This window comes from Phalacrocorax carbo, unplaced genomic scaffold (assembly GCF_963921805.1).
Source record: "Phalacrocorax carbo unplaced genomic scaffold, bPhaCar2.1 SCAFFOLD_81, whole genome shotgun sequence".
NCBI lineage: Eukaryota > Metazoa > Chordata > Aves > Suliformes > Phalacrocoracidae > Phalacrocorax > Phalacrocorax carbo.
In genome coordinates, this window is record NW_026990296.1 from 28,962 (window position 1) to 53,751 (window position 24,790).

Sequence of the window (24,790 nt, forward strand, 5' to 3'; positions counted from 1 at the left end):
GTGGACTTGCGGAGGGCAGGCTTTGGACTCTTCGGGACGCTGGTTAAAAGGGTTCCTTGGGAGGAAGTCCTGAAGGGCTAAGGGGTCCTGGAAGGCTGGACGTTCAAGAAGGAAATCTGGAAGGTACAGAACCAGGTTGTCCCCGTGTGTAGTAAGACAAACGGGCAGGAAGATGACAGGCCTGGCTGAACAGAGAGCTTTTGTGGTGGCTCGGTGGGGGGTGAGGGGAAAGGAGAGTTTACTGCTTTTGAAGACTGGGTAGGCAAGTCAAGAACAGAACACAGAGCTTGTTATGCCAATCGGAGAGCAAACCAGGAAGGCAAAAGCCCAGCTAGAACTCAACTGGCCACTGTTGTTAGAGATGACAAAACATGCTTTTACACATATGCTACCAGCAGAAAGAGAGCCAAAGAGAATCTCCATCCTCTACTGGGGCCGGGGTGGGGAATGCTGCCACTGAGGAATAGACTGAGGTACTTGATGCCTTCTTGGCCTCAGTCTCTAGTAGACTGGCTGTTTATCACCAGGGTAGTAATGGGTCACCTTCAGTGCATTCACCAGGCATGTACAGGATGACCAGGGGATCAGGCCCAGACACCACAGGTTCTTGAAAGGCAGGTTCTGCCTGACCAACCCAGTCTCCTTCTATGACCAGGTGACCCACCCAGTGGATGAGGGAAGGGCCGTGGATGTTATCTACCTGTACTTCAGTAAAGCCTTTGACACTGTCTCCCACAGCATTTTGCTGGAGAAGCTGGTGGTTCCTAGCTTGGACAGGTGTACTCTTTGCTGAGTACAAAACTAGCTGGATGGCTGAGCCCCAAGAGTAGTGGTGAAAGAAGTTAAATCAAATTTGTGGCTGGTCATGAGCGCTGTTCCCCAGGGGTCAACTTTAGGACTAGTCTTGTTCCATGTCTTTATCAATGATCTGAATGAGGGGACAGTGTGCCTTCAGTAAGTTTGCAGATGATACCAAGTTGGCCGGGAGTGTTCATCTGTCTGAGGGTAGGAAGGCTCTGCAGAGGGATCTGGACAGGCTGGACCCATGGCCTGACATCAGTTCTATGAGAATTAACAAGGCTGAGTGCCAGGTCCCGTGCTCGGGTCACAACGACCCGATGCAATAGGCTTGGGGAATAGCGGCTGGAAAACTGTGTGGCAGAGAAGGACCCGGGGGTGCCAGTTGACAGCCGGCTGAACGTGAGGCAGCAGTCCGCCTGGGTTGGGAAGGAGGCCGATGGGGTCCTGCCTTGTATCAAAAATAGTGTGGCCAGCAGGAGTAGGGAAGTGATTGTACCCCTGACTTGGCACTGGTGAGGCCGTACCTTGAGTATCGTGTTCCCTTTTGGGCCCTTCAGTACAAAAAGGACATTGAGTAGTTGGAGTATGTCCAGAGAAGGGCAACAAAGCTTGGGGAAGGGTCTGGAAAACAAGCCTTATGAAGAGCGGCTGAGGGAACTGGGGTGGTTTAAGTCTGCAGAAGAGAAGGCTCAAAGGAGGTTGTAGTGAACTGGGTGTAGGTTTCTTTTCCCAATGAGCTAGCGATTGGACAAGAGGAAATGGTGTCGAGTTCCATCAGGGAATGATCAGATAGGGTATTAGGAAAAATTTCTTTACCTGAAGAGTCATCAGGTATTGGAACAGGCTGCCCAGAGAGGTGGTGCAGTTGCCCTCCCTGGAGGCGTTAGAAAGATGCGTACACGTGGCACTTGAGGACGTGCTTTAGGAGCCATGGTAGTATGGGGTTGATGACTGGACTCAATGATATCACAGGTCTCTTCCAACCTTAGGTCTATTAAAAAAATAAACAGTGACCTTGATAAAATATTTTAAAAGCAATGGGGTGCACGGACAACAAATAACCCTTAAAATTAGGGATTGGCAGCTTCGTAAAACTAAACCTAGAAAGAGAATTTTAAAAGCAATGGGGTAAGGGACAGACAGGAAAAAGTAAGAAATAAGGTCCGCAAACTAAATCAGTGAAGACAAACAAAACTGAAAAAGTGATTTAGTTGAGGACAGGCAGGAAGAAACAAACGTGGATGTGGAAATCAACGTAGACAGGCAGCACAAATGTAGAAATCAACGGGGTTCTGGCCACATGGGTAGAAGTGAAATATCAAGAGAGGGAGATGGATAGATGGCCACAGAGAAAGGACGTAGGAAGAGCAAACCGGGGCAGAGCAGAGGGAGTCACTTCAATGGAGATAGGTCGCTGGGTAGAGGCAGACCTGGAAATGCAATTTTTACAAGTAATAGGGAAGAAAGAAATAATAGCAGGTGTGGAGCCAGAAAAGGAGAGGTATAGGAAGGCAACATAGAAGGCGACGGGGTGCAGGGCAGTATTGGCAGAAGACCAAAAAGCTTTGGAGAACTGTGCAGCCCGAAAAGGAGACAGAGGCAGGGACAGGCAAGGAGGCAGACAGAGACTGGGAAAAGCATAGCGGGTGGAGTGAGCAAGCAACTCCCTGGTGCAGAGTTGCCAGCTGGGGCTAAACCACGGCACACGCTTGTCCTGGTTTGGCAGGGAAGGGACCGTCCGTCGCCTGGCTCCTGGAGCGACGGGCTGCTGGGCAGAGGGGGAGGCCACCAAAGATAAGGAGCAGGGCACAGGACAGTAGGAAGAGAGAAGAGAAAAGCGGCATGCGGCTGGATGGGGCGGGGGGGACGTGTGTACGTGTAGTGAGAAAGCATGAGGCAGGGAACAGGACGGCCAGAGAAGGACAGGGAGCCTGACGGAGGTGGAGATACAAGCAGCAGAGAGAGGGGAAGAGAGGCAGCAGAAAGAGGGAAGAGCAGGACACAGACCAACAAAGAAGGAAGAGGAGCAGGCTGGAGACGCACAAAGAACCTGGGGCAGGCAGCACGACAGCGAGGGAGGAAAGAAGAATAGGGGCAGGAAGCTGGACCGAGTGCGATAGAGAAAGACAAGAAAAGCGACAAGAACAGGGCAGAGAGGGAAGAAAGAAGCCACAGGGACAGGGAGCCGAGACAGCCAACGACAGAGGGAAGGGGCCGGGGAGGGAACACCACAAAACAAACCATGGGGCTACGTGGTACAGAGCATGAGCAGGGAGGGAATTAACAATTAGGGACAGGGAGCCAGAGGAAAAAGAAAATACACCAAAAGGGAGATGGAGAGCAACAGGAATCGCAATGCGTACAGAAAGAAGAGAGAACCAATTCTAAAATAGGGACATGGGGAAGCCAGAAAGGACAAAAGCTACAGGCTACAGGGCAGAGAGGGAAGAATTAACGAATAGACACAGAGAGCTGGGCAGAAAGAGACGGAGAAAGGCTAAAGATCACACGGCCACCAGGGAAGAGAGGGAGGAATTTAAAAAACAGGGGCAAGAAGCCAGAGAGAGGGAGAGAGAGGCAACAATAAAATGGGGACGGGCCACAGGGCAGCGAGGAGGGAACCGAGGAATGAGAAAGAGGCCAAAGAGAACACAATGTAGTATGGAAAAAAGGAACAGCGGCCTAGGGGGAAGGAGGAATTAAAGATCAGGCACTGGGAGGCAGACAGAGACAAACGAAGAAACAAGTGAAAACAAACCAACAGCAATGGGCTAGCAAGACAGAGAGGGAGGAAATTGGGCAATAAATCATAGCAGCAAGGAGCTGGACAGAGAGAGATGAGGACAAACAAACAGCACGGGTCTACGTGACAGAGAACGTGGAATTAGAACACAGAGAGGGAGCCTGTCAGAGGTGGAGATAAAAGCAGCAGAGAGGGGAAGAGAGGCAGCAGAAAGAGGGAAGAGCAGGACAGAGACCAAGAAAGAACGATGAGGAGCAGGCTGGAAACACACAAAGAACCTGGGGCAGGCAGCACGACAGCGAGGGAGGAATGAAGACTAGGGGCAGAAAGCTGACAGAGCAAGATGGAGAAAGACAAGAAAAGCGACAAGAACAGGGCAGAGAGGGAAGAAAGAAGCCACAGGGACAGGGAGCTGAGACAGCCAACGACAGAGGGAAGGGGCCGGGGAGGGAAAACCACAAAACGAACCACGGGGCTACGTGGTACAGAGCATGAGCAGGGAGGGAATTAACAATTAGGGACAGGGAGTCAGAGGAAAAAGAAAATACACCAAAAGGGAGACGGAGAGCAACAGGAATCGCAATGCGTACAGAAAGAAGAGAGAGAACCAATTCTAAAATAGGGACATGGGGAAGCCAGAAAGGACAAAAGCTACAGGCTACAGGGCAGAGAGGGAAGAATTAACGAATAGACACAGAGAGCTGGGCAGAAAGAGACGGAGAAAGGCTAAAGATCACACGGCCACCAGGGAAGAGAGGGAAGAATTTAAAAAACAGGGGCAAGAAGCCAGAGAGAGGGAGAGAGAGGCAACAATAAAATGGGGACGGGCCACAGGGCAGCGAGGAGGGAACCGAGGAATAAGGAAAAGAGGCCAAAGAGAACACAATGTAGTATGGAAAAAAGGAACAGCGGCCTAGGGGGAAGGAGGAATTAAAGATCAGGCACTGGGAGGCAGACAGAGACAAACGAAGAAACAAGTGAAAACAAACCAACAGCAATGGGCTAGCAAGACAGAGAGGGAGGAAATTGGGCAATAAATCATAGCAGCAAGGAGCTGGACAGAGAGAGATGAGGACAAACAGCACGGGTCTACGTGACAGAGAACGTGGAATTAGAACACAGAGAGGGAGCCTGTCAGAGGTGGAGATAAAAGCAGCAGAGAGGGGAAGAGAGGCAGCAGAAAGTGGGAAGAGCAGGACAGAGACCAAGAAAGAACGATGAGGAGCAGGCTGGAAACACACAAAGAACCTGGGGCAGGCAGCACGACAGCGAGGGAGGAATGAAGACTAGGGGCAGAAAGCTGACAGAGCAAGATGGAGAAAGACAAGAAAAGCGACAAGAACAGGGCAGAGAGGGAAGAAAGAAGCCACAGGGACAGGGAGCCTAGACAGCCAACGACAGAGGGAAGGGGCCGGGGAGGGAACACCACAAAACGAACCACGGGGCTACGTGGTACAGAGCATGAGCAGGGAGAGAATTAACAATTAGGGACAGGGAGCCAGAGGAAAAAGAAAATACACCAAAAGGGAGACGGAGAGCAACAGGAATCGCAATGCGTACAGAAAGAAGAGAGAGAACCAATTCTAAAATAGGGACATGGGGAAGCCAGAAAGGACAAAAGCTACAGGCTACAGGGCAGAGAGGGAAGAATTAACGAATAGACACAGAGAGCTGGGCAGAAAGAGACGGAGAAAGGCTAAAGATCACACGGCCACCAGGGAAGAGAGGGAGGAATTTAAAAAACAGGGGCAAGAAGCCAGAGAGAGGGAGAGAGAGGCAACAATAAAATGGGGACGGGCCACAGGGCAGCGAGGAGGGAACCGAGGAATGAGAAAGAGGCCAAAGAGAACACAATGTAGTATGGAAAAAAGGAACAGCGGCCTAGGGGGAAGGAGGAATTAAAGATCAGGCACTGGGAGGCAGACAGAGACAAACGAAGAAACAAGTGAAAACAAACCAACAGCAATGGGCTAGCAAGACAGAGAGGGAGGAAATTGGGCAATAAATCATAGCAGCAAGGAGCTGGACAGAGAGAGATGAGGACAAACAAACAGCACGGGTCTACGTGACAGAGAACGTGGAATTAGAACACAGAGAGGGAGCCTGTCAGAGGTGGAGATAAAAGCAGCAGAGAGGGGAAGAGAGGCAGCAGAAAGAGGGAAGAGCAGGACAGAGACCAAGAAAGAACGATGAGGAGCAGGCTGGAAACACACAAAGAACCTGGGGCAGGCAGCACGACAGCGAGGGAGGAATGAAGACTAGGGGCAGAAAGCTGACAGAGCAAGATGGAGAAAGACAAGAAAAGCGACAAGAACAGGGCAGAGAGGGAAGAAAGAAGCCACAGGGACAGGGAGCTGAGACAGCCAACGACAGAGGGAAGGGGCCGGGGAGGGAAAACCACAAAACGAACCACGGGGCTACGTGGTACAGAGCATGAGCAGGGAGGGAATTAACAATTAGGGACAGGGAGTCAGAGGAAAAAGAAAATACACCAAAAGGGAGACGGAGAGCAACAGGAATCGCAATGCATACAGAAAGAAGAGAGAGAACCAATTCTAAAATAGGGACATGGGGAAGCCAGAAAGGACAAAAGCTACAGGCTACAGGGCAGAGAGGGAAGAATTAACGAATAGACACAGAGAGCTGGGCAGAAAGAGACGGAGAAAGGCTAAAGATCACACGGCCACCAGGGAAGAGAGGGAAGAATTTAAAAAACAGGGGCAAGAAGCCAGAGAGAGGGAGAGAGAGGCAACAATAAAATGGGGACGGGCCACAGGGCAGCGAGGAGGGAACCGAGGAATAAGGAAAAGAGGCCAAAGAGAACACAATGTAGTATGGAAAAAAGGAACAGCGGCCTAGGGGGAAGGAGGAATTAAAGATCAGGCACTGGGAGGCAGACAGAGACAAACGAAGAAACAAGTGAAAACAAACCAACAGCAATGGGCTAGCAAGACAGAGAGGGAGGAAATTGGGCAATAAATCATAGCAGCAAGGAGCTGGACAGAGAGAGATGAGGACAAACAGCACGGGTCTACGTGACAGAGAACGTGGAATTAGAACACAGAGAGGGAGCCTGTCAGAGGTGGAGATAAAAGCAGCAGAGAGGGGAAGAGAGGCAGCAGAAAGTGGGAAGAGCAGGACAGAGACCAAGAAAGAACGATGAGGAGCAGGCTGGAAACACACAAAGAACCTGGGGCAGGCAGCACGACAGCGAGGGAGGAATGAAGACTAGGGGCAGAAAGCTGACAGAGCAAGATGGAGAAAGACAAGAAAAGCGACAAGAACAGGGCAGAGAGGGAAGAAAGAAGCCACAGGGACAGGGAGCCTAGACAGCCAACGACAGAGGGAAGGGGCCGGGGAGGGAACACCACAAAACGAACCACGGGGCTACGTGGTACAGAGCATGAGCAGGGAGGGAATTAACAATTAGGGACAGGGAGTCAGAGGAAAAAGAAAATACACCAAAAGGGAGACGGAGAGCAACAGGAATCGCAATGCGTACAGAAAGAAGAGAGAGAACCAATTCTAAAATAGGGACATGGGGAAGCCAGAAAGGACAAAAGCTACAGGCTACAGGGCAGAGAGGGAAGAATTAACGAATAGACACAGAGAGCTGGGCAGAAAGAGACGGAGAAAGGCTAAAGATCACACGGCCACCAGGGAAGAGAGGGAGGAATTTAAAAAACAGGGGCAAGAAGCCAGAGAGAGGGAGAGAGAGGCAACAATAAAATGGGGACGGGCCACAGGGCAGCGAGGAGGGAACCGAGGAATGAGAAAGAGGCCAAAGAGAACACAATGTAGTATGGAAAAAAGGAACAGCGGCCTAGGGGGAAGGAGGAATTAAAGATCAGGCACTGGGAGGCAGACAGAGACAAACGAAGAAACAAGTGAAAACAAACCAACAGCAATGGGCTAGCAAGACAGAGAGGGAGGAAATTGGGCAATAAATCATAGCAGCAAGGAGCTGGACAGAGAGAGATGAGGACAAACAAACAGCACGGGTCTACGTGACAGAGAACGTGGAATTAGAACACAGAGAGGGAGCCTGTCAGAGGTGGAGATAAAAGCAGCAGAGAGGGGAAGAGAGGCAGCAGAAAGTGGGAAGAGCAGGACAGAGACCAAGAAAGAACGATGAGGAGCAGGCTGGAAACACACAAAGAACCTGGGGCAGGCAGCACGACAGCGAGGGAGGAATGAAGACTAGGGGCAGAAAGCTGACAGAGCAAGATGGAGAAAGACAAGAAAAGCGACAAGAACAGGGCAGAGAGGGAAGAAAGAAGCCACAGGGACAGGGAGCCGAGACAGCCAACGACAGAGGGAAGGGGCCGGGGAGGGAACACCACAAAACGAACCACGGGGCTACGTGGTACAGAGCATGAGCAGGGAGGGAATTAACAATTAGGGACAGGGAGCCAGAGGAAAAAGAAAATACACCAAAAGGGAGACGGAGAGCAACAGGAATCGCAATGCGTACAGAAAGAAGAGAGAGAACCAATTCTAAAATAGGGACATGGGGAAGCCAGAAAGGACAAAAGCTACAGGCTACAGGGCAGAGAGGGAAGAATTAACGAATAGACACAGAGAGCTGGGCAGAAAGAGACGGAGAAAGGCTAAAGATCTCACGGCCACCAGGGAAGAGAGGGAGGAATTTAAAAAACAGGGGTAAGAAGCCAGAGAGAGGGAGGGAGAGGCAACAATAAAATGGGGACGGTCCACAGGGCAGCGAGGAGGGAACCGAGGAATAAGGAAAAGATGCCAAAGAGAACACAATGTAGTATGGAAAAAAGGAACAGCGGCCTATGGGGAAGGAGGAATTAAAGATCAGGCACTGGGAGGCAGACAGAGACAAACGAAGAAACAAGTGAAAACAAACCAACAGCAATGGGCTAGCAAGACAGAGAGGGAGGAAATTGGGCAATAAATCATAGCAGCAAGGAGCTAGACAGAGAGAGATGAGGACAAACAAACAGCACGGGTCTACGTGACAGAGAACGTGGAATTAGAACACAGAGAGAGGGAGCCGGACAGAGAGGGGCCGAGAGAAAAATCTAGACAGGCTACAGTGGGCAGAGGCAGGAATTAAAACCTAGGGACAGGGAGCTGGACAGAGAGAGATGGAGATCACAGGGAACAGCGGTGGGTGCAGGAAGAGCAAGAATTCAAGAATAGGGAAAGGGAGCTGGACAGAGAAGAACTCAGAAAGGCAAGAACAGTAGCAGGGTACAGAGCAGAGAAGACGAATAAAAAGCGCGGGGGGAGCGTTGAGGCAGACAGAGAGATTAAGAAAATGTCACGGGCTACGTGGCAAAGCAGGAGGAATTCAGAAACGGGGACGGGAACCAAGGAAGAGTGAGTTGGTGAAGGATAACGGGCATTAAAAGTGAGGGACGGGGAGCTGGGAAAAGCGAGAGGCAGAGAAAAACAGGATCACACAAAGCCAAAAAAGAAGAAACAGAACAACAGGAACAAGTGTAACCAAAGCGATGAAATCAATCAACCAGAGACGTTGTTACACTATGGGAACATGGAGCGTACGAATCAGTGTATCTGTTGATCTGCATTTTAGTCCCTAGGTAATCATTAATGTGAACAGAACAATAGGCAATGTGCTTCTGTCAGAAAGGGATGACAAAACGCGGTTTCGTGTAGCGGACTGAGAAAACTAGCCAAGACTGGCAAGATTAAGAGCCAAGAAGGTAAAAGGTAATTCCGGCAGGGGGAAGATCGCGACCACCGACTCACGGACCACCACCGACTCAAGTAACACCACCTACTCAGAAGAGGACAACCGAGCCTGCGCAGTAATTTACATAAGGAAAGAGCAAGTTTGTACCAATCAGTAGACAGGACAATAATGAATATGTCTGACTACGTAAAATTTTGAGCTATAAATTGTAGGGGAAAGGTGCGTGAGGTACGCACGTTAGGAGGAGCGATCCCCCGTGCATCTGGCGCCGTGAATAAAGAACGCCTGCTCTTTAATACTAAATTGGAGTTACAGAGTTGTTTCCAATTTTACCACGTTTTTCAGTAACACAGGGAGTCACACCAAGAGAGCCAGAGAAAGACAAAATACCGACAGGCTACAGGACAGAGCAGGAGGAATACAAAAAAACAGAGCCAGAGCCAGGGAGAGAGAGGGAGAGAAAGAAAAAGTAGCCACAGGCTACAGGACAGAGAGAGGGAGGACTGAAAAGACAGGGAGGCAGGGAGCCACTCAGAGCGAGATGGAGAAAGACGGTGCGGGGGGGGGAGCGCAAAAAAAAAAATTTTGCAGCAGGTAAGGAAAGAGAGTGGGCCAGGGGAGAGACAGGGAGGGCCCAGGATGCACAAGAGAGGCAATGGGGCCCCAGTGGCCCAAGACTCACCGTGACTCTCGCTCTCAGCGCTGCTGGCACAATTTAGCCGTTCAGATGCTTGTTTCCCCTTCTCTCCTCCCTGCCTCTTCTGCAGCTCCAGACTCTAGGCCATCCTCCACCTAAAGAGGATACATGGGTGTCTTACAGCTCTTACAAGATGAGGCTTCCTAGGCACGTGGCCTAGCTCGCTCGTGCACTACACGCCCGTACCGAACTCCGGGTTACGCGTACAGACCCTGCGGTGCACGTCGGCCTGGCCCGCTGCGGGCTACGAAGGGGGATCCTTCCTCCCTCACCTGCAGGGACAGGCTCTCTCTTGCCTGCGGCAGGAAGGCAGCTGTCAGCCAGAGCGCCTTCAATTTCTTCTTCTTTACCTTTCGTTGGTGTCTCCAGCTTCAGCCGAGGCAGGTCCTGTCCACAGCCGGGAAGGGCTTTGTCTATCCCTTTTGAGCCCCGCGCTGCAAGGACGGCGAGGCCGGGCAGAGAGAAGCCACGTGAGCCTGAGACGGCCACAGTCAACGGCATCCCCGGGGGAAGGACAGACAACCACGTCCGCAGCAAGGTCTCTGGGAGAGGGAAAGAAGAAAGAGCGACCATCATTACCGTCGATCGACCCTGGCCAAAGCCTCTCCTTGCGCAGGGGGCTTCTGGACCCCCCGCTCCTTCCCTGCGCTAGTGCTAAGGGCCCCTGCGCCGAGGGGGAATCCAGTGCGCTTGAGGGCCGGCTCGCTGCCTTCACGACAGGGCCTGGGGGCGGCCAAGGGCTACGCAGCACGCTTCAGGGGAGGTGCCGGGGCTGGGGGCAGGCGCGTGGGGCGAGGGCGGGGGGGGGCAGGCGCGCGGGGAGGGGGGGAAGGGGCAGGCGCCGGAGGGGGGGCAGGGGCAGGCGCGCGGGGGGGGGGGGGGGCAGGCGCCGGAGGGGGGGGCAGGCGCCGGAGGGGGGGGGCAGGCGCCGGAGGGGGGGGCAGGCGCCGGAGGGGGGGGCAGGCGCCGGAGGGGGGGCAGGCGCGCGGGGCGAGGGGGTGGGGGGGGGGGCAGGCGCCGGAGGGGGGGCAGGCGCGCGGGGTGAGGGGGTGGGGGGGGGCAGGCGCCGGAGGGGGGGCAGGCGCGCGGGGCGAGGGGGGGGGGGGGGCAGGCGCGCGGGGCGACGGGGTGGGGGGGGCAGGCGCCGGAGGGGGGGCAGGCGCGAGGGGCGACGGGGGGGGCAGGCGCCGGAGGGGGGGCAGGCGCGCGGGGCGAGGGGGTGGGGGGGGCAGGCGCCGGAGGGGGGGCAGGCGCGAGGGGCGACGGGGGGGGGCAGGCGCCGGAGGGGGGGCAGGCGCGCGGGGGAGGGGGTGGGGGGGGCAGGCGCGCGGGGCGAGGGAGGGGGGGCAAGCGCGCGGGGCGAGGGGGGGGGGCAGGCGCCGGAGGGGGGGCAGGCGCCGGAGGGGGGGCAGGCGCGCGGGGGAGGGGGTGGGGGGGGCAGGCGCGCGGGGCGAGGGAGGGGGGGCAAGCGCGCGGGGCGAGGGGGGGGGGCAGGCGCGCGGGCAAGGCGGGCCAGGGGAGGCTGAGGGGGAGCTCCGGTGAGCCGGGGAGGCGGCCATCTTAGGCGTCCTGGGCAGGGGAAAAGAGCATCATCCTCCTCCCTTCTGTCAGCTCTCGGGGAACTCACCGCTTCTCGGGGAGCGGCCGCACCTGGAAGCCCCCAGAAATCAACACGAATCCAACCCCAAAAATACACCTCGCGGTCCGTACGCGGCACGGCCGCCCGCCACCCGAGCGCCGGAACACCGCGCCTCCCGCCGCGCCCCGGCGAACCACGTGACAGGGCCGGCGGCCGCGCGCCACAAGGACTACAGCTCCCGGCACGCCGCGAGCCCGCCCTCCCCGCTCTCTCACCCTGCGGGGCACCGTCCCTCCCGCCGATGCACCCGGAAGCCCCACCGAGCCCTCAGCACAGCCTCGCTCTCCCCACCGCCCGCTCCGACCCGGCGCTGCCCCGCCGCAGCCCTCCTCGGGGCTTCACCCGGGACCCAGCCGTCCACCACCCAGCTCCCGCTCACCTCCTCCGTCGCTACAGTCGCAGCCCGCTGACGCTCGGCCACAGCTCCGCCCCGTCCCGCCCTCGGCTCGCACTGGCCCCCCGGAGCAGGGCACCACCCCTTTTCCAGGTAGGAGCCGGCACCGGCAGCCCCACTGCCCGCACCTGGGGCTCCTCCATCCAGACCCCGCCCACAGCTGAGGCGCAGCAGCAACGGGGGGCCCCCTCCCCTCACCCCCACAGTGCACCACCTCCTCCCCGGGCTCCATCACAGCCCCTTGCCCCACGCAAAGGGAGCGCAAACGCAGCCCCGAGGGCAAAGGAGAGGGCAGGTGTTTGTGCAGGCAGCGCGCATGTAACAAGTCCCAGGAGCGATTCGTGGCTCAGGGTCCCCAAAGCTCCCCCTGCCCCCAGGCCACCTCGGCCGCCATTGCCAGAGCCGCACGGAGCTGGTTTTGGCTAGGATAGTGCTCATTTTCTCCATAGTAGCTAGGAAAGGATAAGTTTTGGATTTATGTTCAAAACAGCGTTAACAATGTAGAGATGTGCTGAGCACTGCTTCCACAGTCAGAGCCTCTTCTGGTTCTCTCAGTGCCCCACCAGCAAGTAAGCTGGGAGAGGACACAGCTGGGAAAGCTTTCCCAGCTAACTGACCAAAGGGATATTCAATACCATTTGACATCACGCTGAGTACATGCAGCTGGGGAAGAAGGGGGAGTCCTTAGGGGCTACGGCATTTCACTCCCTAAGTAACCATTACACTTGACAGAGCCCTGCTTTCCCAGAGAAGGCTCAACACCTGCCCACCGAAAAGGAGGAGTGAATTAATTCCTTGCTTTGCTTTCACGCACAGCTGTTGCTCTACCTATTAAACACCCATGATTTTTCTCACTTTTACCCTTCCAGCTCTCTCCCCCAGCCCACTGAGGGTGGAGTGAGCAAGCAGCTCCCTGGTGCAGAGTTGCCAGCTGGGGCTAAACCACGGCACACGCTTGTCCTGGTTTGGCAGGGAGCGGACCGTCCATTGCCTGGCTCCTGGAGCGACGGGCTGCTGGGCAGAGGGGGAGGCCACCAAAGGTGAGGAGCAGGGCACAGGACAGTAGGAAGAGAGAAGAGAAAAGCGGCATGCGGCTGGACGGGGTGGGGGGTGTGTGTGCATGTAGTGAGAAGGCACGAGGCAGGGAACAGGACAGCCAGAGAAGGACAGGGAGCCTGACTGAGGTGGAGATAAAAGCAGCAGAGAGAGGGGAAGAGAGGCAGCAGAAAGTGGGAAGAGCAGGACAGAGACCAAGAAAGAACGATGAGGAGCAGGCTGGAAACACACAAAGAACCTGGGGCAGGCAGCACAACAGCGAGGGAGGAATGAAGACTAGGGGCAGAAAGCTGACAGAGCAAGATGGAGAAAGACAAGAAAAGCGACAAGAACAGGGCAGAGAGGGAAGAAAGAAGCCACAGGGACAGGGAGCCGAGACAGCCAACGACAGAGGGAAGGGGCCGGGGAGGGAAAACCACAAAACGAACCACGGGGCTACGTGGTACAGAGCATGAGCAGGGAGGGAATTAACAATTAGGGACAGGGAGCCAGAGGAAAAAGAAAATACACCAAAAGGGAGACGGAGAGCAACAGGAATCGCAATGCGTACAGAAAGAAGAGAGAGAAACAATTGTAAAATAGGGACATGGGGAAGCCAGAAAGGACAAAAGCTACAGGCTACAGGGCAGAGAGGGAAGAATTAACGAATAGACACAGAGAGCTGGGCAGAAAGAGACGGAGAAAGGCTAAAGATCACACGGCCACCAGGGAAGAGAGGGAAGAATTTAAAAAACAGGGGCAAGAAGCCAGAGAGAGGGAGGGAGAGGCAACAATAAAATGGGGACGGGCCACAGGGCAGCGAGGAGGGAACCGAGGAATAAGGAAAAGATGCCAAAGAGAACACAATGTAGTATGGAAAAAAGGAACAGCGGCCTATGGGGAAGGAGGAATTAAAGATCAGGCACTGGGAGGCAGACAGAGACAAACGAAGAAAAACCAACAGCAATGGGCTAGCAAGACAGAGAGGGAGGAAATTGGGCAATAAATCATAGCAGCAAGGAGCTGGACAGAGAGATGAGGACAAACAAACAGCACGGGTCTACGTGACAGAGAACGTGGAATTAGAACACAGAAAGGGAGCCTGTCAGAGGTGGAGATAAAAGCAGCAGAGAGGGGAAGAGAGGAAGCAGAAAGAGGGAAGAGCAGGACAGAGACAAGAAAGAACGATGTGGAGCAGGCTGGAAACACACAAAGAACCTGGGGCAGGCAGCACGACAGCGAGGGAGGAATGAAGAATAGGGGCAGAAAGCTGACAGAGCAAGATGGAGAAAGACAAGAAAAGCGACAAGAACAGGGCAGAGAGGGAAGTAAGAAGCCACAGGGACAGGGAGCCGAGACAGGCAACGACGGAGGGAAGGGAACACCACAAAACGAACCACGGGGCTACGTGGTACAGAGCATGAGCAGGGAGAGAATTAACAATTAGGGACAGGGAGCCAGAGGAAAAAGAAAATACACCAAAAGGGAGATGGAGAGCAAAAGGAATCGCAATGCGTACAGAAAGAAGAGAGAGAAACAATTCTAAAATAGGGACATGGGGAAGCCAGAAAGGACAAAAGCTACAGGCTACAGGGCAGAGAGGGAAGAATTAACGAATAGACACAGAGAGCTGGGCAGAAAGAGACGGAGAAAGGCTAAAGATCTCACGGCCACCAGGGAAGAGAGGGAGGAATTTAAAAAACGGGTAAGAAGCCAGAGAGAGGGAGGGAGAGGCAACAATAAAATGGGGACGGTCCACAGGGCAGCGAGGAGGGAACCGAGGAATAAGGAAAAGATGCCAAAGAGAACACAATGTAGTATGGAAAAAAGGAACAGCGGCCTATGGGGAAGGAGGAATTAAAGATCAGGCACTGGGAGGCAGACAGAGACAAACGAAGAAACAAGTGAAAACAAACCAACAGCAATGGGCTAGCAAGACAGAGAGGGAGGAAATTGGGCAATAAATCATAGCAGCAAGGAGCTGGACAGAGAGAGATGAGGACAAACAAACAGCACGGGTCTACGTGACAGAGAACGTGGAATTAGAACACAGAGAGAGGGAGCCGGACAGAGAGGGGCCGAGAGAAAAATCTAGACAGGCTACAGTGGGCAGAGGCAGGAATTAAAACCTAGGGACAGGGAGCTGGACAGAGAGAGATGGAGATCACAGGGAACAGCGGTGGGTGCAGGAAGAGCAAGAATTCAAGAATAGGGAAAGGGAGCTGGACAGAGAAGAACTCAGAAAGGCAAGAACAGTAGCAGGGTACAGAGCAGAGAAGACGAATAAAAAGCGCGGGGGGAGCGTTGAGGCAGACAGAGAGATTAAGAAAATGTCACGGGCTACGTGGCAAAGCAGGAGGAATTCAGAAACGGGGACGGGAACCAAGGAAGAGTGAGTTGGTGAAGGATAACGGGCATTAAAAGTGAGGGACGGGGAGCTGGGAAAAGCGAGAGGCAGAGAAAAACAGGATCACACAAAGCCAAAAAAGAAGAAACAGAACAACAGGAACAAGTGTAACCAAAGCGATGAAATCAATCAACCAGAGACGTTGTTACACTATGGGAACATGGAGCGTACGAATCAGTGTATCTGTTGATCTGCATTTTAGTCCCTAGGTAATCATTAATGTGAACAGAACAATAGGCAATGTGCTTCTGTCAGAAAGGGATGACAAAACGCGGTTTCGTGTAGCGGACTGAGAAAACTAGCCAAGACTGGCAAGATTAAGAGCCAAGAAGGTAAAAGGTAATTCCGGCAGGGGGAAGATCGCGACCACCGACTCACGGACCACCACCGACTCAAGTAACACCACCTACTCAGAAGAGGACAACCGAGCCTGCGCAGTAATTTACATAAGGAAAGAGCAAGTTTGTACCAATCAGTAGACAGGACAATAATGAATATGTCTGACTACGTAAAATTTTGAGCTATAAATTGTAGGGGAAAGGTGCGTGAGGTACGCACGTTAGGAGGAGCGATCCCCCGTGCATCTGGCGCCGTGAATAAAGAATGCCTGCTCTTTAATACTAAATTGGAGTTACAGAGTTGTTTCCAATTTTACCACGTTTTTCAGTAACACAGGGAGTCACACCAAGAGAGCCAGAGAAAGACAAAATACCGACAGGCTACAGGACAGAGCAGGAGGAATACAAAAAAACAGAGCCAGAGCCAGGGAGAGAGAGGGAGAGAAAGAAAAAGTAGCCACAGGCTACAGGACAGAGAGAGGGAGGACTGAAAAGACAGGGAGGCAGGGAGCCACTCAGAGCGAGATGGAGAAAGACGGTGCGGGGCGGGGAGCGCAAAAAAAAAATTTTGCAGCAGGTAAGGAAAGAGAGTGGGCCAGGGGAGAGACAGGGAGGGCCCAGGATGCACAAGAGAGGCAATGGGGCCCCAGTGGCCCAAGACTCACCGTGACTCTCGCTCTCAGCGCTGCTGGCACAATTTAGCCGTTCAGATGCTTGTTTCCCCTTCTCTCCTCCCTGCCTCTTCTGCAGCTCCAGACTCTAGGCCATCCTCCACCTAAAGAGGATACATGGGTGTCTTACAGCTCTTACAAGATGAGGCTTCCTAGGCACGTGGCCTAGCTCGCTCGTGCACTACACGCCCGTACCCAACTCCCGGTTACGCGTACAGACCCTGCGGTGCACGTTGGTGGCCTGGCCCGCTGCGGGCTACGAAGGGGGATCCTTCCTCCCTCACCTGCAGGGACAGGCTCTCTCTTGCCTGCGGCAGGAAGGCAGCTGTCAGCCAGAGCGCCTTCAATTTCTTCTTCTTTACCTTTCGTTGGTGTCTCCAGCTTCAGCCGAGGCAGGTCCTGTCCACAGCCGGGAAGGGCTTTGTCTATCCCTTTTGAGCCCCGCGCTGCAAGGACGGCGAGGCCGGGCAGAGAGAAGCCACGTGAGCCTGAGACGGCCACAGTCAACGGCATCCCCGGGGGAAGGACAGACAACCACGTCCGCAGCAAGGTCTCTGGGAGAGGGAAAGAAGAAAGAGCGACCATCATTACCGTCGATCGACCCTGGCCAAAGCCTCTCCTTGCGCAGGGGGCTTCTGGACCCCCCGCTCCTTCCCTGCGCTAGTGCTAAGGGCCCCTGCGCCGAGGGGGAATCCAGTGCGCTTGAGGGCCGGCTCGCTGCCTTCACGACAGGGCCTGGGGGCGGCCAAGGGCTACGCAGCACGCTTCAGGAGAGGTGCCGGGGCTGGGGGCAGGCGCGTGGGGCGAGGGCGGGGGGGGGCAGGCGCGCGGGGAGGGGGGGAAGGGGCAGGCGCCGGAGGGGGGGCAGGGGCAGGCGCGCGGGGGGGGGGGGGGCAGGCGCCGGAGGGGGGGGCAGGCGCCGGAGGGGGGGGCAGGCGCCGGAGGGGGGGGCAGGCGCCGGAGGGGGGGCAGGCGCGCGGGGCGAGGGGGTGGGGGGGGGGGCAGGCGCCGGAGGGGGGGCAGGCGCGCGGGGTGAGGGGGTGGGGGGGGGGCAGGCGCCGGAGGGGGGGCAGGCGCGCGGGGCGAGGGGGGGGGGGTAGGCGCCGGAGGGGGGGCAGGCGCGCGGGGTGAGGGGGTGGGGGGGGGGCAGGCGCCGGAGGGGGGGGCAGGCGCGCGGGGTGAGGGGGTGGGGGGGGGGCAGGCGCCGGAGGGGGGGGCAGGCGCGCGGGGTGAGGGGGTGGGGGGGGGGCAGGCGCCGGAGGGGGGGCAGGCGCGCGGGGTGAGGGGGTGGGGGGGGGGGCAGGCGCCGGAGGGGGGGGCAGGCGCGAGGGGCGACGGGGGGGGGCAGGCGCCGGAGGGGGGGCAGGCGCGCGGGGGAGGGGGTGGGGGGGGCAGGCGCGCGGGGCGAGGGAGGGGGGGCAAGCGCGCGGGGCGAGGGGGGGGGGCAGGCGCGCGGGCAAGGCGGGCCAGGGGAGGCTGAGGGGGAGCTCCGGTGAGCCGGGGAGGCGGCCATCTTAGGCGTCCTGGGCAGGGGAAAAGAGCATCATCCTCCTCCCTTCTGTCAGCTCTCGGGGAACTCACCGCTTCTCGGGGAGCGGCCGCACCTGGAAGCCCCCAGAAATCAACACGAATCCAACCCCAAAAATACACCTCGCGGTCCGTACGCGGCACGGCCGCCCGCCACCCGAGCGCCGGAACACCGCGCCTCCCGCCGCGCCCCGGCGAACCACGTGACAGGGCCGGCGGCCGCGCGCCACAAGGACTACAGCTCCCGGCACGCCGCGAGCCCGCCCTCCCCGCTCTCTCACCCTGCGGGGCACCGTCCCTCCCGCCGATGCACCCGGAAGCCCCACCGAGCCCTCAGCACAGCCTCGCTCTCCCCACCGCCCGCTCCGACCCGCCGCTGCCCCGCCGCAGCCCTCCTCGGGGCTTCACCCGGGACCCAGCCGTCCACCACCCAGCTCCCGCTCACCTCCTCCGTCGCTACAGTCGCAGCCCGCTGACGCTCGGCCACAGCTCCGCCCCGTCCCGCCCTCGGCTCGCACTGGCCCCCCGGAGCAGGGCACCACCCCTTTTCCAGGTAGGAGCCGGCACCGGCAGCCCCACTGCCCGCACCTGGGGCTCCTCCATCCAGACCCCGCCCACAGCTGAGGCGCAGCAGCAACGGGGGGCCCCCTCCCCTCACCCCCACAGTGCACCACCTCCTCCCCGGGCTCCATCACAGCCCCTTGCCCCACGCCAAGGGAGCGCAAACGCAGCCCCGAGGGCAAAGGAGAGGGCAGGTGTTTGTGCAGGCAGCGCGCATGTAACAAGTCCCAGGAGCGATTCGTGGCTCAGGGTCCCCAAAGCTCCCCCTGCCCCCAGGCCACCTCGGCCGCCATTGCCAGAGCCGCACGGAGCTGGTTTTGGCTAGGATAGTGCTCATTTTCTCCATAGTAGCTAGGAAAGGATAAGTTTTGGATTTATGTTCAAAACAGCGTTAACAATGTAGAGATGTGCTGAGCACTGCTTCCACAGTCAGAGCCTCTTCTGGTTCTCTCAGTGCCCCACCAGCAAGTAAGCTGGGAGAGGACACAGCTGGGAAAGCTTTCCCAGCTAACTGACCAAAGGGATATTCAATACCATTTGACATCACGCTGAGTACATGCAGCTGGGGAAGAAGGGGGAGTCCTTAGGGGCTACGGCATTTCACTCCCTAAGTAACCATTACACTTGACAGAGCCCTGCTTTCCCAGAGAAGGCTCAACACCTGCCCACCGAAAAGGAGGAGTGAATTAATTCCTTGCTTTGCTTTCACGCACAGCTGTTGCTCTACCTATTAAACACCCATGATTTTTCTCACTTTTACCCTTCCAGCTCTCTCCCCCAGCCCACTGAGGGTGGAGTGAGCAAGCAGCTCCCTGGTGCAGAGTTGCCAGCTGGGGCTAAACCACGGCACACGCTTGTCCTGGTTTGGCAGGGAGCGGACCGTCCATTGCCTGGCTCCTGGAGCGACGGGCTGCTGGGCAGAGGGGGAGGCCACCAAAGGTGAGGAGCAGGGCACAGGACAGTAGGAAGAGAGAAGAGAAAAGCGGCATGCGGCTGGACGGGGTGGGGGGTGTGTGTGCATGTAGTGAGAAGGCACGAGGCAGGGAACAGGACAGCCAGAGAAGGACAGGGAGCCTGACTGAGGTGGAGATAAAAGCAGCAGAGAGAGGGGAAGAGAGGCAGCAGAAAGTGGGAAGAGCAGGACAGAGACCAAGAAAGAACGATGAGGAGCAGGCTGGAAACACACAAAGAACCTGGGGCAGGCAGCACAACAGCGAGGGAGGAATGAAGACTAGGGGCAGAAAGCTGACAGAGCAAGATGGAGAAAGACAAGAAAAGCGACAAGAACAGGGCAGAGAGGGAAGAAAGAAGCCACAGGGACAGGGAGCCGAGACAGCCAACGACAGAGGGAAGGGGCCGGGGAGGGAAAACCACAAAACGAACCACGGGGCTACGTGGTACAGAGCATGAGCAGGGAGGGAATTAACAATTAGGGACAGGGAGCCAGAGGAAAAAGAAAATACACCAAAAGGGAGACGGAGAGCAACAGGAATCGCAATGCGTACAGAAAGAAGAGAGAGAAACAATTGTAAAATAGGGACATGGGGAAGCCAGAAAGGACAAAAGCTACAGGCTACAGGGCAGAGAGGGAAGAATTAACGAATAGACACAGAGAGCTGGGCAGAAAGAGACGGAGAAAGGCTAAAGATCACACGGCCACCAGGGAAGAGAGGGAAGAATTTAAAAAACAGGGGCAAGAAGCCAGAGAGAGGGAGGGAGAGGCAACAATAAAATGGGGACGGGCCACAGGGCAGCGAGGAGGGAACCGAGGAATAAGGAAAAGATGCCAAAGAGAACACAATGTAGTATGGAAAAAAGGAACAGCGGCCTATGGGGAAGGAGGAATTAAAGATCAGGCACTGGGAGGCAGACAGAGACAAACGAAGAAAAACCAACAGCAATGGGCTAGCAAGACAGAGAGGGAGGAAATTGGGCAATAAATCATAGCAGCAAGGAGCTGGACAGAGAGATGAGGACAAACAAACAGCACGGGTCTACGTGACAGAGAACGTGGAATTAGAACACAGAAAGGGAGCCTGTCAGAGGTGGAGATAAAAGCAGCAGAGAGGGGAAGAGAGGAAGCAGAAAGAGGGAAGAGCAGGACAGAGACAAGAAAGAACGATGTGGAGCAGGCTGGAAACACACAAAGAACCTGGGGCAGGCAGCACGACAGCGAGGGAGGAATGAAGAATAGGGGCAGAAAGCTGACAGAGCAAGATGGAGAAAGACAAGAAAAGCGACAAGAACAGGGCAGAGAGGGAAGTAAGAAGCCACAGGGACAGGGAGCCGAGACAGGCAACGACGGAGGGAAGGGAACACCACAAAACGAACCACGGGGCTACGTGGTACAGAGCATGAGCAGGGAGAGAATTAACAATTAGGGACAGGGAGCCAGAGGAAAAAGAAAATACACCAAAAGGGAGATGGAGAGCAAAAGGAATCGCAATGCGTACAGAAAGAAGAGAGAGAAACAATTCTAAAATAGGGACATGGGGAAGCCAGAAAGGACAAAAGCTACAGGCTACAGGGCAGAGAGGGAAGAATTAACGAATAGACACAGAGAGCTGGGCAGAAAGAGACGGAGAAAGGCTAAAGATCTCACGGCCACCAGGGAAGAGAGGGAGGAATTTAAAAAACGGGTAAGAAGCCAGAGAGAGGGAGGGAGAGGCAACAATAAAATGGGGACGGTCCACAGGGCAGCGAGGAGGGAACCGAGGAATAAGGAAAAGATGCCAAAGAGAACACAATGTAGTATGGAAAAAAGGAACAGCGGCCTATGGGGAAGGAGGAATTAAAGATCAGGCACTGGGAGGCAGACAGAGACAAACGAAGAAACAAGTGAAAACAAACCAACAGCAATGGGCTAGCAAGACAGAGAGGGAGGAAATTGGGCAATAAATCATAGCAGCAAGGAGCTGGACAGAGAGAGATGAGGACAAACAAACAGCACGGGTCTACGTGACAGAGAACGTGGAATTAGAACACAGAGAGAGGGAGCCGGACAGAGAGGGGCCGAGAGAAAAATCTAGACAGGCTACAGTGGGCAGAGGCAGGAATTAAAACCTAGGGACAGGGAGCTGGACAGAGAGAGATGGAGATCACAGGGAACAGCGGTGGGTGCAGGAAGAGCAAGAATTCAAGAATAGGGAAAGGGAGCTGGACAGAGAAGAACTCAGAAAGGCAAGAACAGTAGCAGGGTACAGAGCAGAGAAGACGAATAAAAAGCGCGGGGGGAGCGTTGAGGCAGACAGAGAGATTAAGAAAATGTCACGGGCTACGTGGCAAAGCAGGAGGAATTCAGAAACGGGGACGGGAACCAAGGAAGAGTGAGTTGGTGAAGGATAACGGGCATTAAAAGTGAGGGACGGGGAGCTGGGAAAAGCGAGAGGCAGAGAAAAACAGGATCACACAAAGCCAAAAAAGAAGAAACAGAACAACAGGAACAAGTGTAACCAAAGCGATGAAATCAATCAACCAGAGACGTTGTTACACTATGGGAACATGGAGCGTACGAATCAGTGTATCTGTTGATCTGCATTTTAGTCCCTAGGTAATCATTAATGTGAACAGAACAATAGGCAATGTGCTTCTGTCAGAAAGGGATGACAAAACGCGGTTTCGTGTAGCGGACTGAGAAAACTAGCCAAGACTGGCAAGATTAAGAGCCAAGAAGGTAAAAGGTAATTCCGGCAGGGGGAAGATCGCGACCACCGACTCACGGACCACCACCGACTCAAGTAACACCACCTACTCAGAAGAGGACAACCGAGCCTGCGCAGTAATTTACATAAGGAAAGAGCAAGTTTGTACCAATCAGTAGACAGGACAATAATGAATATGTCTGACTACGTAAAATTTTGAGCTATAAATTGTAGGGGAAAGGTGCGTGAGGTACGCACGTTAGGAGGAGCGATCCCCCGTGCATCTGGCGCCGTGAATAAAGAATGCCTGCTCTTTAATACTAAATTGGAGTTACAGAGTTGTTTCCAATTTTACCACGTTTTTCAGTAACACAGGGAGTCACACCAAGAGAGCCAGAGAAAGACAAAATACCGACAGGCTACAGGACAGAGCAGGAGGAATACAAAAAAACAGAGCCAGAGCCAGGGAGAGAGAGGGAGAGAAAGAAAAAGTAGCCACAGGCTACAGGACAGAGAGAGGGAGGACTGAAAAGACAGGGAGGCAGGGAGCCACTCAGAGCGAGATGGAGAAAGACGGTGCGGGGGGGGGAGCGCAAAAAAAAAAATTTTGCAGCAGGTAAGGAAAGAGAGTGGGCCAGGGGAGAGACAGGGAGGGCCCAGGATGCACAAGAGAGGCAATGGGGCCCCAGTGGCCCAAGACTCACCGTGACTCTCGCTCTCAGCGCTGCTGGCACAATTTAGCCGTTCAGATGCTTGTTTCCCCTTCTCTCCTCCCTGCCTCTTCTGCAGCTCCAGACTCTAGGCCATCCTCCACCTAAAGAGGATACATGGGTGTCTTACAGCTCTTACAAGATGAGGCTTCCTAGGCACGTGGCCTAGCTCGCTCGTGCACTACACGCCCGTACCGAACTCCGGGTTACGCGTACAGACCCTGCGGTGCACGTCGGCCTGGCCCGCTGCGGGCTACGAAGGGGGATCCTTCCTCCCTCACCTGCAGGGACAGGCTCTCTCTTGCCTGCGGCAGGAAGGCAGCTGTCAGCCAGAGCGCCTTCAATTTCTTCTTCTTTACCTTTCGTTGGTGTCTCCAGCTTCAGCCGAGGCAGGTCCTGTCCACAGCCGGGAAGGGCTTTGTCTATCCCTTTTGAGCCCCGCGCTGCAAGGACGGCGAGGCCGGGCAGAGAGAAGCCACGTGAGCCTGAGACGGCCACAGTCAACGGCATCCCCGGGGGAAGGACAGACAACCACGTCCGCAGCAAGGTCTCTGGGAGAGGGAAAGAAGAAAGAGCGACCATCATTACCGTCGATCGACCCTGGCCAAAGCCTCTCCTTGCGCAGGGGGCTTCTGGACCCCCCGCTCCTTCCCTGCGCTAGTGCTAAGGGCCCCTGCGCCGAGGGGGAATCCAGTGCGCTTGAGGGCCGGCTCGCTGCCTTCACGACAGGGCCTGGGGGCGGCCAAGGGCTACGCAGCACGCTTCAGGGGAGGTGCCGGGGCTGGGGGCAGGCGCGTGGGGCGAGGGCGGGGGGGGGCAGGCGCGCGGGGAGGGGGGGAAGGGGCAGGCGCCGGAGGGGGGGCAGGGGCAGGCGCGCGGGGGGGGGGGGGGGCAGGCGCCGGAGGGGGGGGCAGGCGCCGGAGGGGGGGGCAGGCGCCGGAGGGGGGGGCAGGCGCCGGAGGGGGGGCAGGCGCGCGGGGCGAGGGGGTGGGGGGGGGGGCAGGCGCCGGAGGGGGGGCAGGCGCGCGGGGTGAGGGGGTGGGGGGGGGCAGGCGCCGGAGGGGGGGCAGGCGCGCGGGGCGAGGGGGGGGGGGGGGTAGGCGCCGGAGGGGGGGCAGGCGCGCGGGGCGACGGGGTGGGGGGGGCAGGCGCCGGAGGGGGGGCAGGCGCGAGGGGCGACGGGGGGGGCAGGCGCCGGAGGGGGGGCAGGCGCGCGGGGCGAGGGGGTGGGGGGGGGCAGGCGCCGGAGGGGGGGCAGGCGCGAGGGGCGACGGGGGGGGGCAGGCGCCGGAGGGGGGGCAGGCGCGCGGGGGAGGGGGTGGGGGGGGCAGGCGCGCGGGGCGAGGGAGGGGGGGCAAGCGCGCGGGGCGAGGGGGGGGGCAGGCGCCGGAGGGGGGGCAGGCGCCGGAGGGGGGGCAGGCGCGCGGGGGAGGGGGTGGGGGGGGCAGGCGCGCGGGGCGAGGGAGGGGGGGCAAGCGCGCGGGGCGAGGGGGGGGGGGCAGGCGCGCGGGCAAGGCGGGCCAGGGGAGGCTGAGGGGGAGCTCCGGTGAGCCGGGGAGGCGGCCATCTTAGGCGTCCTGGGCAGGGGAAAAGAGCATCATCCTCCTCCCTTCTGTCAGCTCTCGGGGAACTCACCGCTTCTCGGGGAGCGGCCGCACCTGGAAGCCCCCAGAAATCAACACGAATCCAACCCCAAAAATACACCTCGCGGTCCGTACGCGGCACGGCCGCCCGCCACCCGAGCGCCGGAACACCGCGCCTCCCGCCGCGCCCCGGCGAACCACGTGACAGGGCCGGCGGCCGCGCGCCACAAGGACTACAGCTCCCGGCACGCCGCGAGCCCGCCCTCCCCGCTCTCTCACCCTGCGGGGCACCGTCCCTCCCGCCGATGCACCCGGAAGCCCCACCGAGCCCTCAGCACAGCCTCGCTCTCCCCACCG

At 57.0% G+C, this 24,790-nt stretch overlaps 1 long non-coding RNA gene across 2 annotated transcripts; it reads right to left on the reverse strand.

The window, feature by feature from the left end:
* Positions 1–2,462: 2,462 nt before the first annotated feature.
* Positions 2,463–22,986, reverse strand: LOC135310986 (uncharacterized). Of its 2 annotated transcripts, XR_010370898.1 has the most exons (4): positions 22,845–22,986; positions 16,406–16,515; positions 9,913–10,022; positions 2,463–2,566 (listed from the first exon to the last, which is right to left on the reverse strand). It is a non-coding gene; the product is annotated as an uncharacterized LOC135310986 (long non-coding RNA). The 2 variants fall into 2 exon arrangements; XR_010370897.1 differs by lacking the exon at positions 22,845–22,986 and having other exon boundaries at positions 16,406–16,771.
* Between the last annotated feature and the right edge of the window lie 1,804 nt (positions 22,987–24,790).